This window comes from Photinus pyralis, unplaced genomic scaffold, assembly GCF_008802855.1.
Source record: "Photinus pyralis isolate 1611_PpyrPB1 unplaced genomic scaffold, Ppyr1.3 Ppyr1.4_LG9, whole genome shotgun sequence".
Lineage (NCBI taxonomy): Eukaryota > Metazoa > Arthropoda > Insecta > Coleoptera > Lampyridae > Photinus > Photinus pyralis.
Window position 1 is genome coordinate 12,220,315 of NW_022170878.1, and position 15,848 is coordinate 12,236,162.

The window sequence follows — 15,848 nt, forward strand, 5'->3', positions numbered from 1 at the left end:
TTTAAAGTTGCTAATGGTTTTCAATATCCAAATTTGAAATTTGTTTTCACGATCTTTCACTGAAATTCTTTCTTTTTCAGAGTCTGATTCCCTAACCTATAGCTGCATGAAAATATGTAAGATTGTTTACCACCCCAAAACCCCAAAACGAGATGTACACATAAAAAAATATTTTTGACTAGGTACATAGGATGACGGTTAGCTCCACAAAAATTTCCCGCCGTGAAATCAAGCAAAAAAAAACTAGGGGCGCAGAAAATGCGTGCGTGTAAGAACCAGGCGACGGGCAGATTGAAGATCTTCTCTAGGAAGAATAAGGGCATCATTAACTTCCTTATTTCTGGGAAGATGCGCTCACAATTTGAAGAGTTTTGTATATAAATAAGGAAGAAGGGCGTAGGAAATTGCTAAAGTATGGCAGCTCACTCTTCAATTAATGCAAACAAGGGGGCGTAAAGGGCATTTGGAAAAGAGGTATAGTTTCACACTTCTGTTGAGGGCCAAAAAAAGCAAAAACTCAAATATTAAAAGTCAACATCTGGCGTACAGCAACTGCAAGTGACGCCCCTCCTCCTCCTCCAACCGCCAAAAATACAGCATGTGCATACAGGTGTCGACTTCTTTATCAATAAAAACATTCCAAAATAAAGCGAAATTTTAAAATCGCGCCACGCAAAAGAAGAGCGCATTATCTTTTTCTACATAAAACCTATCAATAAAAGCGCGTCGGCACACAAACAAAATAATTGTTTGAATGTTTTCCATATCAGAAAAAGCAGGTTTACTTACAAATCGATAACAAAAACACCGTGTAGCGAAAACTTCTTTCGTAGGTATCTAATCAGCGTCGCACAACAACAATGCCCATTTCAACTGCCCGCCGGGCGACGACGCACGTCGAAACTATCAACAAAAGACGCGCACCACCGAAATAAAAAATCCTGCCCCTAAAAGTTTCGCACTTTTCCCGACAGAAATCACCTCGACTAAGGTTCATTAAACTCGGCACAGGCACCGCGGCGCGAAAATTAAAGGTTCGTTCCGCGACGGACGGCAAAACTTAAAAAACGCGCCTTTTTTTGTTCTCGTAGGTTACGCGTGTGAATGCGAGGTTTTCGAGCGACGACGCGCCCTCTGCTTTCTTCGCTAAAACCGAACGTATACTACAACTTTAGGTCCAGGCGCGGTATAACGTGAGTTCGGCCTCGTTCGACGCGCTTCGTTTCTTGGCCACGCCTGTTTTCTTTAAACAATTACTAGAAAGAGAAAGCGTCGCTTCGGTTTTTTTTCGAAAAAAAAAAGCAATCGATTGTTTTGTATTGGAAGGGAAGCGCTTCGGCGATTTTCCGATTGAGAAATGAATCGCGACGCTTTCCGTCTTTCGATATTCATGCTGGTTTGGAAAATGTAGGACCGGCGTTGAATTTTCAGTTGGTTTTCACGGAAAAATTTACATTAACAAAGTCTATTTGATCTAGTTACATAAAATACCTACAGTAAAAATGTCGCTTTAGTCTCCGATGTACCTATTACAGTATCGTTTTGCGTGGTGTCACTCTAAGAACTAAATTCATCCAGAGGTTATCTCGCGCAATGAAAATATTTTCAACATATAATCCCAAAATGGGATAAGTGATTCAATTCCAAATTCTACGAATTTTGTTTGTATCGTAGGGAATGTTCTTTCATAAAATAGGTCTACTAAATCCGGATTCGAGCATGAATTTATATGAATATACGGTGTGTTTTTTTGTCGACCGGACAATCGGGGAACACACTGTATATTGTCAGTTAGATTGGCAGGGCAGAAAGCATTAGATAATTTAACTTTCGTTTCTTAGCACTCATTTTGTTAGGAGAACGTGTATTACACCTCAAATTTCACAGGTTTTCTTAACATGACATCCTAAATAGATTTGATACTCAAAATGATTCAAGTATTTTGAATCAGGAGTTTTCTAAAATTCTGCTATGACATGACGGCGCCATGCTGTCGTGTGAAAAAAATTTAACGTTTACATCAGGTACAATACAAATAGACGAACATCCTAATCTGCAAAATCCAGGTTCGAAATTCCGAATTAAAATGAATTCAAAATTCCTACGAGGGCTATTGACTATAAGCCGGATTAAAAGTCTGGTTTCCGAATACGAGCCGAGTGGCAAAAAATTCCCCTACCTACCGAAAAATCGTGTGCAATTCTCTTCGTTTCTTGTTAAAAATTTGCTGAATTATCGAAGAAATTTTCTACGTTATCAGAATTTTAGAGTTTCTTCCCAATGATTTTGTAAACCGGACTCATAAATGAATCGATAAATTCTCTGATTGGTGAGGCTGAGGGAACACCCTTCGCCCTAAAAACCTTAGAATTTCCTTGAAATGTTTCGGTACAATCCCAGAATTCCTGCATGAATCGAAAGATTCTCTGATTTAACATGCAGGAATTGTCGGGGAAGACCTTCGCCTTCGAAATTTTAGAATTCCCTCAAATGGGTCTACCAATTCGTTGCTAAATGAGTTCCAAAGCGAATTTAATTCCTAAATGGGTTCTAAGGGGGAACAACCTTCGAAAATTTGGAGTTTAATTTACGAACTCTTAAATGAATCTGGTTCCCCGAAGAAGGTTTCTGCATTCCGAAACCTTTAGAATTTCTCTCAATTATTTCGACGAATTTTGGAATTTCAAATCAATGGTTCTGAAGAAAAGCAGTTGAATTTCATTTAACATTTCTTAAACGAATCAAAGGGTTCTCTGATTCTAAAAGGAATACTAGAAGAATATTTCTACGCTCCCGAATTTACAGAATTCATCTCTCAAATGTTCCTAAATGATTAGAATCTTAGATCATTAAGAAATAGCCAATAGAAGCAAAGGCAATGTAATCGATTCTTCGAACACTGGGTGATGTTCCGTACCCTCCAGACACCCCGATACTACGTTCTTCAACAAAAGCGCTCAACGTTTAATACTCTCGTAAGAATTTTTGGGAAAGTACAATCGAATCTTCCTTTTCTGGCGAGTATTTCATAGTCCATAAGCTCGTGGTTCTATCTTCAATGTTTTTTTTCTCAAAAACCATCCCTCAGGAGCGAATAATAAGCGTTTTTGAGGAAGAAAGTATAGTGCCGAGAGGTCTGGGGGGTACAGAATACCCCCAGCAGCACCCTCTGTACTAGGATATTCGATCATACAATTTTTCTATTACCCCTAGTAATATTTTCGAAAAGGAAATCGAATCTTCTTACACTGGGGCTATTCCATACCCTCCAGACCCCCCGGCACTATGTTCTTCCACACAAGCGCTCAACCCCCAATACTCTGGTAATAATTTTTAGGAAATTCCAATCGAATCTTCCTTTTTTTGGCGAGTATTTCTCAGTCCACAAGCTCGTGGTTCTATCTTCAATGTTTTTTTCCCAAAAACCATCCCTCAAGAGCGAATACTAAGCGTTTTTGGGGCAGAAAGTATAGTGCCGGGAGGTCTGGAGGGGATGGAACACCCCCCAGCAGCACTCTCAGTACTAGTGTACTCAATCTTACAATTTTTCTATTAGTCCTAGCATTTCTAGAGTAGTCTTTGCGAAAAGATGATCGAATCTTCGTACACTGGACTGGGGGGGGGGGGGGTCCATACCCCCCAAACCATCCGTTTCTTCCTTCTCAGGTGAATATTCCATAGTCCACAGGCTCGTGGTTCTATGTTCAATGATTTTTTCTCAAAAATTATCCATCAGTAACTAATACTCAGCACTTTTGGAGGAAGAACGTAATACCGGGGGGGAGGGGGGGGGGGGGAATACTCGATCATACACATTTTCCAAAACCCCCTTAAGAATCTTTACTCCCCGTATTAATTTCTGTGGAATTTTTATAAAAGTGTTTGAGCAATTTTTCCTTAAATCCTCCCGGTTATTCTGTTTTTTTCAAATCTATAGGAGTTCCTCAATTTTTTGTTATGCTTCAAATTCCTCTTCTGATATGCATTTCCGATTCTTCAGGTCTTTCAGATCCACAAGTTTCTTCAAATGCTTAAAACTTCTTGGATTCCTATACGATTCTTTCAATCCTTACAGTGTCATGTGATCCTTCGCGGTTTCCCAAGTTATTTCGTTGCAAATTTTTTTGGTTTTCTGATTTCTTCAGATCTTTTCCCTTCACTTATTCTACGAGTTCATCGGATTTTGGAATCTATACTGCTGGTTCATCTGGTTCACAATACCTAAATTATTCAAATATTCATCAAATTGTTCGCCATGGGTCTATCCATGCATCCATCGATTCCTTCCTTTTATTTACTTGTTGCGAACCAGATTCCCAAATTCTTCCGATTATTCGCTTTCTTTCAATCCGTTTCTTCCAATTCTTCAGATGTACCTATCATGCAGATTAATAGAATCTTTCCCCTTTTTTCCAATTCTGCTGATCAGATTTTAACAGGATTGAGAGCCTAGTTTTTGGGTATCTGCTACTTACTCACAATGATGTCTTGTATTTTGGGATTGTAATCAAAGCTCAAACCAAGCGGATTATAATTCAAGTTCTATAATAAACTTCTAAAAAGGTTCTATAATTTATCCCCGTATTGTTCCCGCAGTCATTCAATTCCATAATTCCTATCCACCTGAGCGAACTCGCCATCTTAACTCTCTGGGGGCAATCTTTTGGTTTTCATCATAAAAAAGGGCTACTTTGCTGACTAGAAATACTCCGGAGTCGAATTTCCATTGTGACGGTTTCCTCTACCTCAATTGAGTTTTCTTAGGGGTCCACCCCTCTGAGATGAGATTTCATGAGGGAGTTTAGTCTCCTGAATTTTATAATCAGGTATTTCTAGGATGCAAGGGGGGAACTTTTCTTAAGGGACAAACTTGAAACGCTTCAAATTATTCGGTCACGTCAAAGTTGCCGAAGCTAAATCATTACGCATTGCTTCGGCCTCGGCGGCTGCGCCGCCTCGCCTCGCCCTGTTACAACCCATCCGAGCTAACGCTTTAATTTCGGCAACTTCGCCGTGGTAATAGGGCGAGGGTAGACGGCCCAGCCGACGAAGCCAAAGCTACGTGCTCTATATATTCCTTTTAATATAATTAATAGGGGACATGACTTCGACCTTGCCTTGGGGCTTGTTGTCACGACAAATCTGCCGAAGCTAAAGCGTTATCTCGGATGGGTAGTAACAGGGCGAGGCGAGGCGGCGCAGCCGCCGAAGCCGAAGCTATGTCCCCTGCTACATCTGAAGAACCCATAACGTTATCTTAGATGGGTAGTAACAGGGCCAGGCGAGAGTGTATCGAAGTATTACAATCTGGGACATAGCTTCGCTTTCGGCGCCTGTGCCGCCTCGCCTCCCCCTGTTAATAGTCATCCGAGATAACCCTTTAATTTGGGCAGCTTTGCCCTGGTATTGAGGTGATACGGCTCAGCCGCCGAAGTCAAAGCTACGTCCTCTATGTATTCCTTTTAATACAATTAATAGGGAGCATGGCTTCGACCTCGGTGGCTGCGCCGTCTCCCCTCGCCTTATTGTCACGACAAATTTGCCGATGCTAAAGCGTTATCTCGGATGGGTAGTAACAGGGCGAGGCGAGGCGGCACAGCCGCCGAAGCCGAAGCTATGTCCCCTAGTATATCTGAAGAAGCTATAACGGCGAGGCGAGGCTGTATCGAAGCATTACAATACTGAACATAGCTTCGCTTTCGGCGCCAGTGCCGCCTCGTCTCCCGCTGTTAATAGTCATCCGAGATAACCCTTTAATTTTGGGTAGCAAATTTCTTTATAAAGATCCTTCTGATATTTCCCCGAACATTTCCAAAGCTTGTATAATTTCGCACAAATTTCCAATTACTCCAGGCTATATAATATTTTTGTATGACAATTCAACTCATGTATAAAAAATCGCATAAGCCGCAGTGAAATTGTCACTTTGACAGCGGCAAAAGTTACCTGCAACTTTTCCAGCGACAAATGCACTAGTGGTTTTTTCACTTATTCATTTTCGAACCAATTATCGCATTATCCTTTCCCATATGACTAGTTTGACGTCTGTCAATAATTGATTACTTTGGTGAATTTCTTGTTCGTTAAATTGTCCTGCCGAATTACACTCGAGGTTTTTATTTAAACCGAGTAAATTTGGGTTGTTGCAATTCAAATCTGTTTCCTTTTAGCAATTGAACTTAGGTGGAGCATTTTTAGGTTGACAGTTTTTCTCGTCTAATTGCTAGGCAACAGTTTTTCATTACCTAAACAACCCAAATTTACTCGGTAAAATACAAACCTCTTGTGCAATTATAAGTGAAAAAAATTAGTTACTGGGCGAAACCGGGTTTTTCAGGCAGGTGGAATTAATAGAATTTGGGAAAAAATAATTAAAACAGCTGAATTTTTCCGCGGGTGAAATCACGGGGGTTGAAAGGGGTGGAAAGTGGTATTTTGCAAATTGTGGTAAAACTATTGATTTTAGACAAAAATGTTAAATGTAAAAGTTATAGAGATTAACAAAATTTCCGGTTTTTGGCGATTTTCTCGAATTTTTGCTATAGGAATAATATTTTTTTATTTTTGTTTATTAAAATATAAGTCTTCCCGCGCACCTCTGTACGATTAAAAAAAAATAGATTTTTCATCCCCTTGAAAAAAAGGTGATTTTTTACAGAAATCGTGAGATCTTGGAAACGGTTCAACTTTATGGGCCCAAACAATTATCTTCCATCTTATCATAAAACAGGTTATGTTACCTCCAAATTTCAAACCCCTACGACATTTTTTCGCAAAAATAAGCATAAAAAACGCGAAAAACAGTTTTTCCGGTTTTTCTAGGAAAATTGGGGGTTATGTGAAAATAGTGCAGATACAAAAGTTGCTCATTTTTTTAATCTCTATAACTTTTACATTTAACATTCTCGTCTAAAATCAATAGTTTTGCCACAATTTGCAAAATACCACTTTCCACCCTTTCAACCCCCGTGATTTCACCCGCGGAAAAATTCAGCTGTTTTAATTATTTTTTCCCAATTTCTATTCATTTCACCTGCCTGAAAAACCCGGTTTCGCCCGGTAACTAATTTTTTTTTGAAAATAAATCATTTTAGAGCTATTTAGCCTGGACTAAATGTGTTTGAAATGTTTACAATATTTCCGAAGAATTTCTGAAACATTTGCAATTTTTTTTTTAATTTTCTTGCACTTTTCCAAGATCTCTATAAAGTCCTACAGTATTTCCTACACAAACTTTGCCAAAATTTCAATAAAAATTTAAGCCAAATTCCTCTTTTTTCCTATACATAGCTGATCATTTTAAACATGCGTCATTTATTTTCACAAATTTTTTGAACATTTTCAGTATGGCTATATCCTTATACCGTCTACCGATACCGATATGGATGCAAATTCAGATGCAGCAGGTATAATGGGCTCTTATGGACTAGTTGCCTCTCTACTAATTTGTGCCATTCTTCGATATGCATGGGTTTGTGGGTGCATTCTTGAACGAAACGCATCGTATTTCCCGGAAAGAATGCGTCACATCCGTCTACCGCCTATCTGGATTTCTCGAATATTCACTACAATACTTCCATACAGCCACTTTAGTACTAAATGCTGTATAAATAATAGACGAGTTCGACAATTTTATATAAGAATAACGTTCTTAAACTGCAGGACTAGTAAGTGGTACAGACGGACAAAGTGCGGACAATAGCATCCATTTGCCTTTTGGAATATACGCTAATAAGTGAGAAATACAGGGAGTTACGAATGTATGGAAAAACGGAAAGCCAAGGTCCTGACTGTTTACGGACGACCTGTAGGTATCTGCACTTCTACGGTATACGTGTTTTATTAATAAGTTTTAAACAACGTCGTGCCCGGTGGTAGTTAAGCTTGGTCGATAAATTTCGCAATCCCGCAAATGCCGCGGGATCCCGCTCCATTTCCGTATGGGATTAATCCCGTAAAAATGCCGCGATCCCGGTATTGCATTCCCTATAGCGGTACCTATACACTTATACAGGGTGGTGACGACTTAAAGTTTTTTGTAGAAAAAAATTTTTTACGTCAATCAATCGTACTAGTTTTCTATTTTTTGCATAATGAAGACGGAAGATTGGAAAAATAAAACCCCCATCTTTTTCAATAATCTGTGGTGCCATGGAATTTTACAATACAAAAACTACCCTAATATCAGTCATGCCATGGAATGTCTGCTATAAAACAAATCAGATTCTATCAAAAAGTTTTATATTTTAGAACAGCGAATTCAACATAAAGAAATACCAAATTAGGTACTAAAAACGGTTTCCTAATATAACAATTTACAATAAATATTCGAATAAGTCACCATTAACTACAAGACAGTAACCAAGTCGATCATAAAATCCATTTCGAACTGCTACTAATTTGATAACTGGATATCTTTTTGTTTTGAAAATTTCATGGCAACGCAGATTATTGAAAAAGATGCGGGATTTATTTTTCCAATTTTCCGTCTTTATCATGCAAAAAATTGAAAACTAATACGGTGGATTTCTACAAAAAACTTTAATACATTTTTGCTCTAAAATAATTTGGGGAGCCAATAATCGCATGTTATGAATTTTTCATTGAAATTCCTATGATGCGTTACGCAAGTCACCACCCTGTATACTAATTCTGTTAAAAAGTTCCAAAAATTCCTACCCTTAAACTGTGGAGCAAAAGAAGTTCCGATTTTGGTGAAATTTGGGATCTATTATTATGAAATTATTAAAATAATAAAATAATTTTTAAATTATTCAGACGCACAGAATACATCAGCTATAGTAGGCAACTCCAAGACGATTCTAAGGTTATATCTGACGAATTTAAGAATAAGAAATTCTAGCAAGCTTCTAAGAAAAAGGTGAGTAAATTTTAAAAGGAAGTTTTAACACAGGATTCCAAATTTATTCTAGGAAGATTCTGTGAAGGTCTCAAAATGTTGGTCTGAATCTTAGACCTCTCTACTTTTATGTCCCTTTAAAACCCTTTTCGGAAACGTTTTTCTAATTTTTGAATAGTAGGTACCTATTCTAAAGGCATCACAAGTAAAAAACCATTACTCCACTTTGATTACCTATAGGTACCTATTATAAGAGAAACATGCGGGCAAACTACCAAAAAGGTATCAAAGTCTCAAAAATGGATATCTATATAAAATCGACTTGCTTTATTCCTAGAGTGACTGAGAAATCATAATTAGGATAGGGACTGAAAATTGTTCCCTGAAGAGGTGGCAGAAGTAAGACACTGACTGGTTGTCATAGTCTATTTAGGAATTGCTATTTCTTTGACTCTTTCAAGTGACATTAGGTAGAATGGGGGACTAACAAATGATAACCGAAAAGCTTTAGAACCCCTTAAGTCCTTATAGAGTCGAAAATCAATATGTCCTAGGTGGCTATTATTTGTTTATGAGATGATCTAGTTACAACCGACCGAAAATCGCTCCCATCGCTCCCAAAACAAGCGAATATGAATTTTTGGTGGTCCGATATTGAATAAATTCGGTGGCAACCGTATGACGCACGTCGAAAATGTGAGCGCAGGTGAAGGCGAGCTTGAGACGTGCGCCAATGGAACGCGAGAATTTATTCCTACCATATTTTGATTGGTCCATCTTCGGCGCTCTGGAAGTATCTACCTTGAAAAACCGGACCAACGCCCACTTGCAATGTTATGTTTAATGCATTTTTGCAAAAGTGCAAAAAAAGGGCCTTATCTCAACGTCCGAGTTCGACTTTATATACCGCCGGAGGGAAAATAAATCGTCGATAGGCATCGTCGCGCCGCATGCAAATCGACAAACCCGGAAAAAACAAGGAAAAAAATCGCCAATATATGGATAGATAAGTTCAATATTCGATTAATTGAAATCGCGCGTGCGGGAATTAAAATTTGCCGCAAAGCGCGCGCGGTTATTTATAAGTAAGAAAATCGTGGGGAGTGTTTTTGCTATTAGCATGCCTAACCTACCCCAAGCTGGAAGGAGCGCAAAAAGGTACCCCGACTAAAATATGTCCCTTTTTATATAAGTGAAGCCGTTTTTCAGTGACTTTTTCTGATTGCTGCAACATAAACCGACGAGACATAAGAAACCAAAATAGAACGTTTTTGTACGCCACTTCCTTAACTGCTATTTACGATCATTTCTTGCGTACGCTACTGACGTTTTCGGGTAGGTCAAGTTCATTCCTATCTTGACTAAGGTTGCTGATCGGTAAATGAGGCGAAAGTCTCTTTTTTTCGCGTATACCTATACCTACCTGCCTATAACATCCTTCAGTGCGTAAACGCTCAAGTTGCACCATAGTTCATAGTGAGCTTAAAATGAAATTAAATTGTGTACCTATTGTAAAAAAATGTAGGTGCCTAAAGGTACCAAAGCAATGTGTTTACAGCTTCCCCAATGGAATTGGTGCCTAAAATAAATAAAATATTTGCTGTACCAACTAAACTATAACAAGGGAATATGACAGAAAGACTCTAAAATCTATAGCTCCTGATGTACCTATACATCAAGATTGCATTTTGCCATTTCCCAGACGAATTGAACATTTCGTCCAAATTTGGGCATTCGTCCCGAAGTGTCCTCAAAATCCGCTTGATTTGAGATTTGATTGGGTAGGTACCTATACAATCCGAAATTACAAGATTCAGAAATGGTGAGTGAATAGGAGAACGGTTTTAGTCCTGTAAAAATTGATCAGAAGAATTTAAAATAAGATAATAAAATCAAATAATCTGAAGAATTGGAAGAAAGTGAAAATTTGGAAGTATTTGGGAATCTTGTCCAAAAAATTAAAAAATAAGAAAGAACGGATTACACCAGTCCCAAGAATTCCGAGCTTCCGAAGGACACAATGCGGAGATTCTGAAAAACTTGAAAAAATCGACCGAAACCGAATAATCCTAAGGATCTCAATAATCTAAAGGATTTGAGGGATTAGAGGAATACAAAAGATTTGAGGAAACTGAAAAATAGGGAATAAATGGAAAGGAAAATTGGAAAAAATGAAAGAACGCAACTTTGAACAATCTAAAATTTGATAAATCTGGAAGAAAATCGAAGGAATTTAGAGGTTACTAACTAAAAAATTCGATAAAAAGGAAGAATCCTAATAATCCGACGTTAACCAATATGAATGATCGGAAGAAATAAACGGATCTGAAGAATATTAGGAAGAAATTAAAAAGCCATCAAGGGATTTGAAGAAACCAAAGGATCGGATGGGGCCAAAGTGAAGAATTAAAAAATTATGAAGAACTTCGCCAAAATTTGCAAGATTCCAATGATCTAAACAGTCCGATGAATTCGAAGAATAAGTGAAGAATCTAGAAGGAAAGAAATCTGAAAAAACCGGAAAATCGAAAGAATTTAAAGAAAAGGAAATAATTTTGAAACCGCGTAGGAGGGAAATCTGAAGAATCCAAGAAGTTTTTCAAGAACCTTGTAGATCTGCAAAGCTTAAAGAATCGGAACTGTTGGTACCAGAGGAGGAATTCGAAGGATAGAAAAAAAGTAACTCCTATGATTTCTACAAAACGGAGAATTTAAGGAATCTGAAAAATTTGACGCATCAAAGAATACAAGAATCGAAACGTTGACTACTGCTTCAACCTTGATACGGTCGTATCCCGGAAATCGCGCGCATTTTAACGATTTTTATAATCTTGAACTATTGTTTTAGTATGGTGGTGGTTTTGAAGGTTGTTGGGGTTCTAAAGATTCTACGAAGGGTTAGAAGATAGCATTTTAAGGAAATGTTGTAAAAGATCTTACGATGACTCTAAGATCCAGAGAAGATCTAAGAGAAAATTAAAAGGAGACGAGTTTACGAAGGTTCTGAAAAGATTATGATTTCAAAAAGAAGAAATGGTTACAAGAATACCAAAGGTTGTCGATAGAGGTACCCCTCGGATACCGGGGCACCCCGGGCAAGCGGTCCTGCCCAGGTGAGACCGCATTTCCGTACTACTCGTGGAAATTGCATGGACGATTATTCAAACAAATCCTTTCTCGTCGGAAAACAAGCCGGGCTCTCAAAAGAGGTCCGGCAACGGAGTAGGCTCCTCAAAAGAGGTGACGGCCCCCAGTGGAGGGTCAGCCCGTATTCGCAAGAAGAATAGAACTGGTGCACAGAAGGTGAGGGTCAGAAAGCGCCGGCTCGATAGTAAAGCGGGCTTTGGGTGGGGCAAAGCGAGAGAGGAGGTCGTTGGCTGACGGCAGTGGCCGAACCTAAGAAGAAGCCTAGGTTTTGAAGCACCCAAAGTTGCGGGTGCACCACGAACCTATGGGAGGTGGACATCACTGAATCTCAGTAGAGGCGCGTCATGGCTGCATTGAATGCAGTTATCGACAGGATGCAGGGGGGAAACTTTCCTCGGCTGGCGAGGTTCCGCTGAAATCCGCAGGGTGCTATTGGCCATATTGGAAGGCCTAAAAGAGGGGTGGCATGGAGGGTTTTCCTGAAATTCAAAAACTTCGTAAGATCCTCTTGAAAGTCCCGGGGCAAAAGTGGGACACTGTAGCAGACATACGTCTACAGCGGGTCACATGTCTCCTGGAAACACACTTCCCAGGATCTGGAAACTACGTAACTTCGGCCCCACCAAAAGAAGCTAGCCGGCTAACTGGAAAGTAAGGTGCTGCTGCTCTTACATTTGTTGCTTAAAGCACAGTCATTATATCCCCAATCTGGATGGCGGAGATGAGCTCATCGGGCACTAGGGGATGTCTGCAGGGTGGGGTGTGGTACCTGGTACCGAACGGGCTCCTCCGCACTCTGAACGAGGAGGGACCAGAGCATTGGCGGCGGAGGCTCGGAAGGCTAAACGACTAAACAATTGGAACAAGTGGAAGGATCGCGGTAGCCTCGGGCACGGACGTATCGGGGGGGGGGGGGGGGGGACTTCAGATCCGATCCCTTCCTCGCAAGAAGGGATGTGTGAGATTCACGGAACATTTTTTTCTTGGAATGTATATCTGTGTGTGGCTAGAGGTATTCCATACCCCCCCAGAACCCCCCGGTCATAGACTCTTCCACAAACAAAAATTCGATGAACCTCCTTAAAAAGTTACCACAAGGCTATAGTGAAGGTTTAACAATTTGAGGGAGAGTCCAACAACGGAAGGTACCTATCAGGCACCCACAGGTATACATTCCAGGAAAGAAATGCTCTCGGAATTTTAATCAAAATTCGAGAGGGAGATTCACGGAATGTTTCTTTTCTGGAATGTACCTGTGTGTGGCTGGCTCAGACCCTCCGGTATTATATACTCTCCACCAAATTGCTCGGTAAACCTTCACCACCTTTGTGATCGTTGTCAAGGCTATCGATCTCTCTTTGCCTGGAAGGTATCCCGTATCTCATAAACTGGTTGCTGTATTGTCCCAAAACCTCTAAAAAATAATAAAAATTCGATGGACGTTCTTGAGAAATGATCAGAAGAGTGTATTGAAGGTTTAAAAATGTGAGGGAGAGTCCAACATCAGGAGGTTTAGGGGGTATGGAATACCCCCCCAGCCTCCCACAGGTATACGTCCCAAGGAAGAAAAGCTCTTAGAATTTTAATAATAACTCGTGAGAGTGATTCACAGGATATTACTTTCCTGGAACGTATCTGTGTGCGACTGGGGGTAATCCAAGCTCCTCAGACCCCCCTCCCCCCCCGTATTAGACTCTCTTCAAAATTGTTAAACAGCACCTTTGTGATTTTTTCAGGAAATGCCATCGAACTTTTACTGCCTAGAAGGTATCTCCTAAATCCCGGTTGCTGTGTTGTCCCAAAACCTTTAAAAAATAATAAAAATTCAACGGCCATCTTTGAGGAATGGTCACAAAAGTAGAATAGTGAATGATAGCCCAACAACGGGGGTCAGGGGAGTATTCCAGGAAAGGAAAGTTCCGTGAATCTCGCTCACGAATTTTTATTGAAATTCCGTGTGCTGTTCTTTCCGGGAATGCACAACTCTGGGTGGCTGGGGGGTATTTTTTTAAATTTTTTTTCGAATATAAGGGCATACCTACCTACACTTTTTTTAGCGCATTTCTACAAAATAAAGAAAAATGCTCTATTGTGGCCAATTTATCCGTCCGTCTGTCCGTCGGTCCGTCCGCTCGCTACTGGTTCATTATCTGAAGAGCTATTGTTCTACTTTTTTCGCTTTTTAGTTCGCTACGTACGTTGTCGAGGCTGGAGGAAGGAATTTTTTCTGCGTCTATTTCTAAAAAAAGTTATTGCAAAACAAAAACCAAAAAACATGTTCCATAATTTTACACTTTTGCCGTTGATTAACGATCCTAGAGATCGTTTATAATTTTGTCTTGCTGTCTGTCGTCTGTCTGTTATGGTCTGCCTGTCTGTTCCTTTGTCTGTCTATCCAACTATCTGTTCGTGTGCACGATAACTTTGTTTAGAAATGTCCGATCGCTTTGAAATGTGGTACGCAATGTTCTTAGTTAAAAGTAAAAGTGATGCTTATTTAAAAAATTTGTTTTGCGCATGCGCAATCCAATTTTTTTATTTGTTAAGATATTTAAATGAAATTTTGTATGTGGGCACCTCGAATAAAAGTAAAATTAATATAGGTAACCTACCCATTAATAAATTGGGGTTGCGCATGCGGAATCTAATTTTTATTGAATTTCCATAAAAATAAAAAATGTACTATTGTGGCCACTTTCTCCGTCCGTCTGTCGGCCCGTCCATCTGTCCGTCCGTCCGGTCGCTACTAGTTCTTTATCTAAAGAGCTATTGTTCTACTTTTTTCGCTATTTGGTTTGTTATGATCTCGAGGCGTGCACCAAGAAAGGAATATTTTGTGTGCCGCTTAAGAAAAAGGTTATGGCAAAAAATCTATATTTTTCAAGTATTAGGTAGGTACCATAATTTTACACTTTTGCCGTTTATTGACGATCCTCGAAACCGTTTATTACCTATATGTTATATCGCCGTCTGATGCCCGTCTGTCTGTGTCCGTCTGTTTGTCCGTCTGTCTGTCTGTCCGAGTGCAGTTGTGCATTATAACCCAATTTTCTTATTTGTTAAGATATTTAAATGAAATTTTGTTTGTAGGCACCTCCAATAAAGGTAAAATTAATGTCGAATTAAAAAATTTGTTTTGCGCTGTACAATCCGTTCCGACTAAAAATACGTAAACCAATTATTGCGCATGCCCAGACCCGCATTCGTTATTAATAAACTAATTCTTCTAAAATTTTACGGTATAGGATTCTTCTTATAAACTTATAAACTGACATTCTGAAATTTGTCTTTTTAGTTCCGTTGTTTCTAAAAAAAAACCGTCATGTATCATATTCGTTAGGACTATGGTTGACGGTCTGACTGTCCGGCTGAGATCTCGGCAATTACAATAGCTACAAACTTCTCACTAAAAGCTTTCTGCTATACCTAGTGAAGATGTGCAGGTTCTAGTTTATTTTCCATTGGAAAGAGGACATAGAATATCAAAACATGTGAAAATTTAACCGGAAAAATGGGAAAATTCACGATTATGTAAAAAACAGGAAATATCTATACAGAGTGGCCCAACGAGAAGTATACAGAGGGCTTTTAGGGTATTAAATTTAGAAATTTCGAAAAATCCTCGAACACCAATTTTGTATTCGAGGGGGACAACTTTTGGAATACAAATCACGAACCCAAGTCTTCACCCCTCTACGTAGGGCGCTTAACCCCTAAAATTTTAAATGGAATCCTATGGCAAATGGCACATTATTTGAAAGCCAATTTAATCGTGATTACTAATCTGCTTTGCTTTTTAAATTCTATTGATTCGTTTCGGAGATATTTGCATTTGAAAATG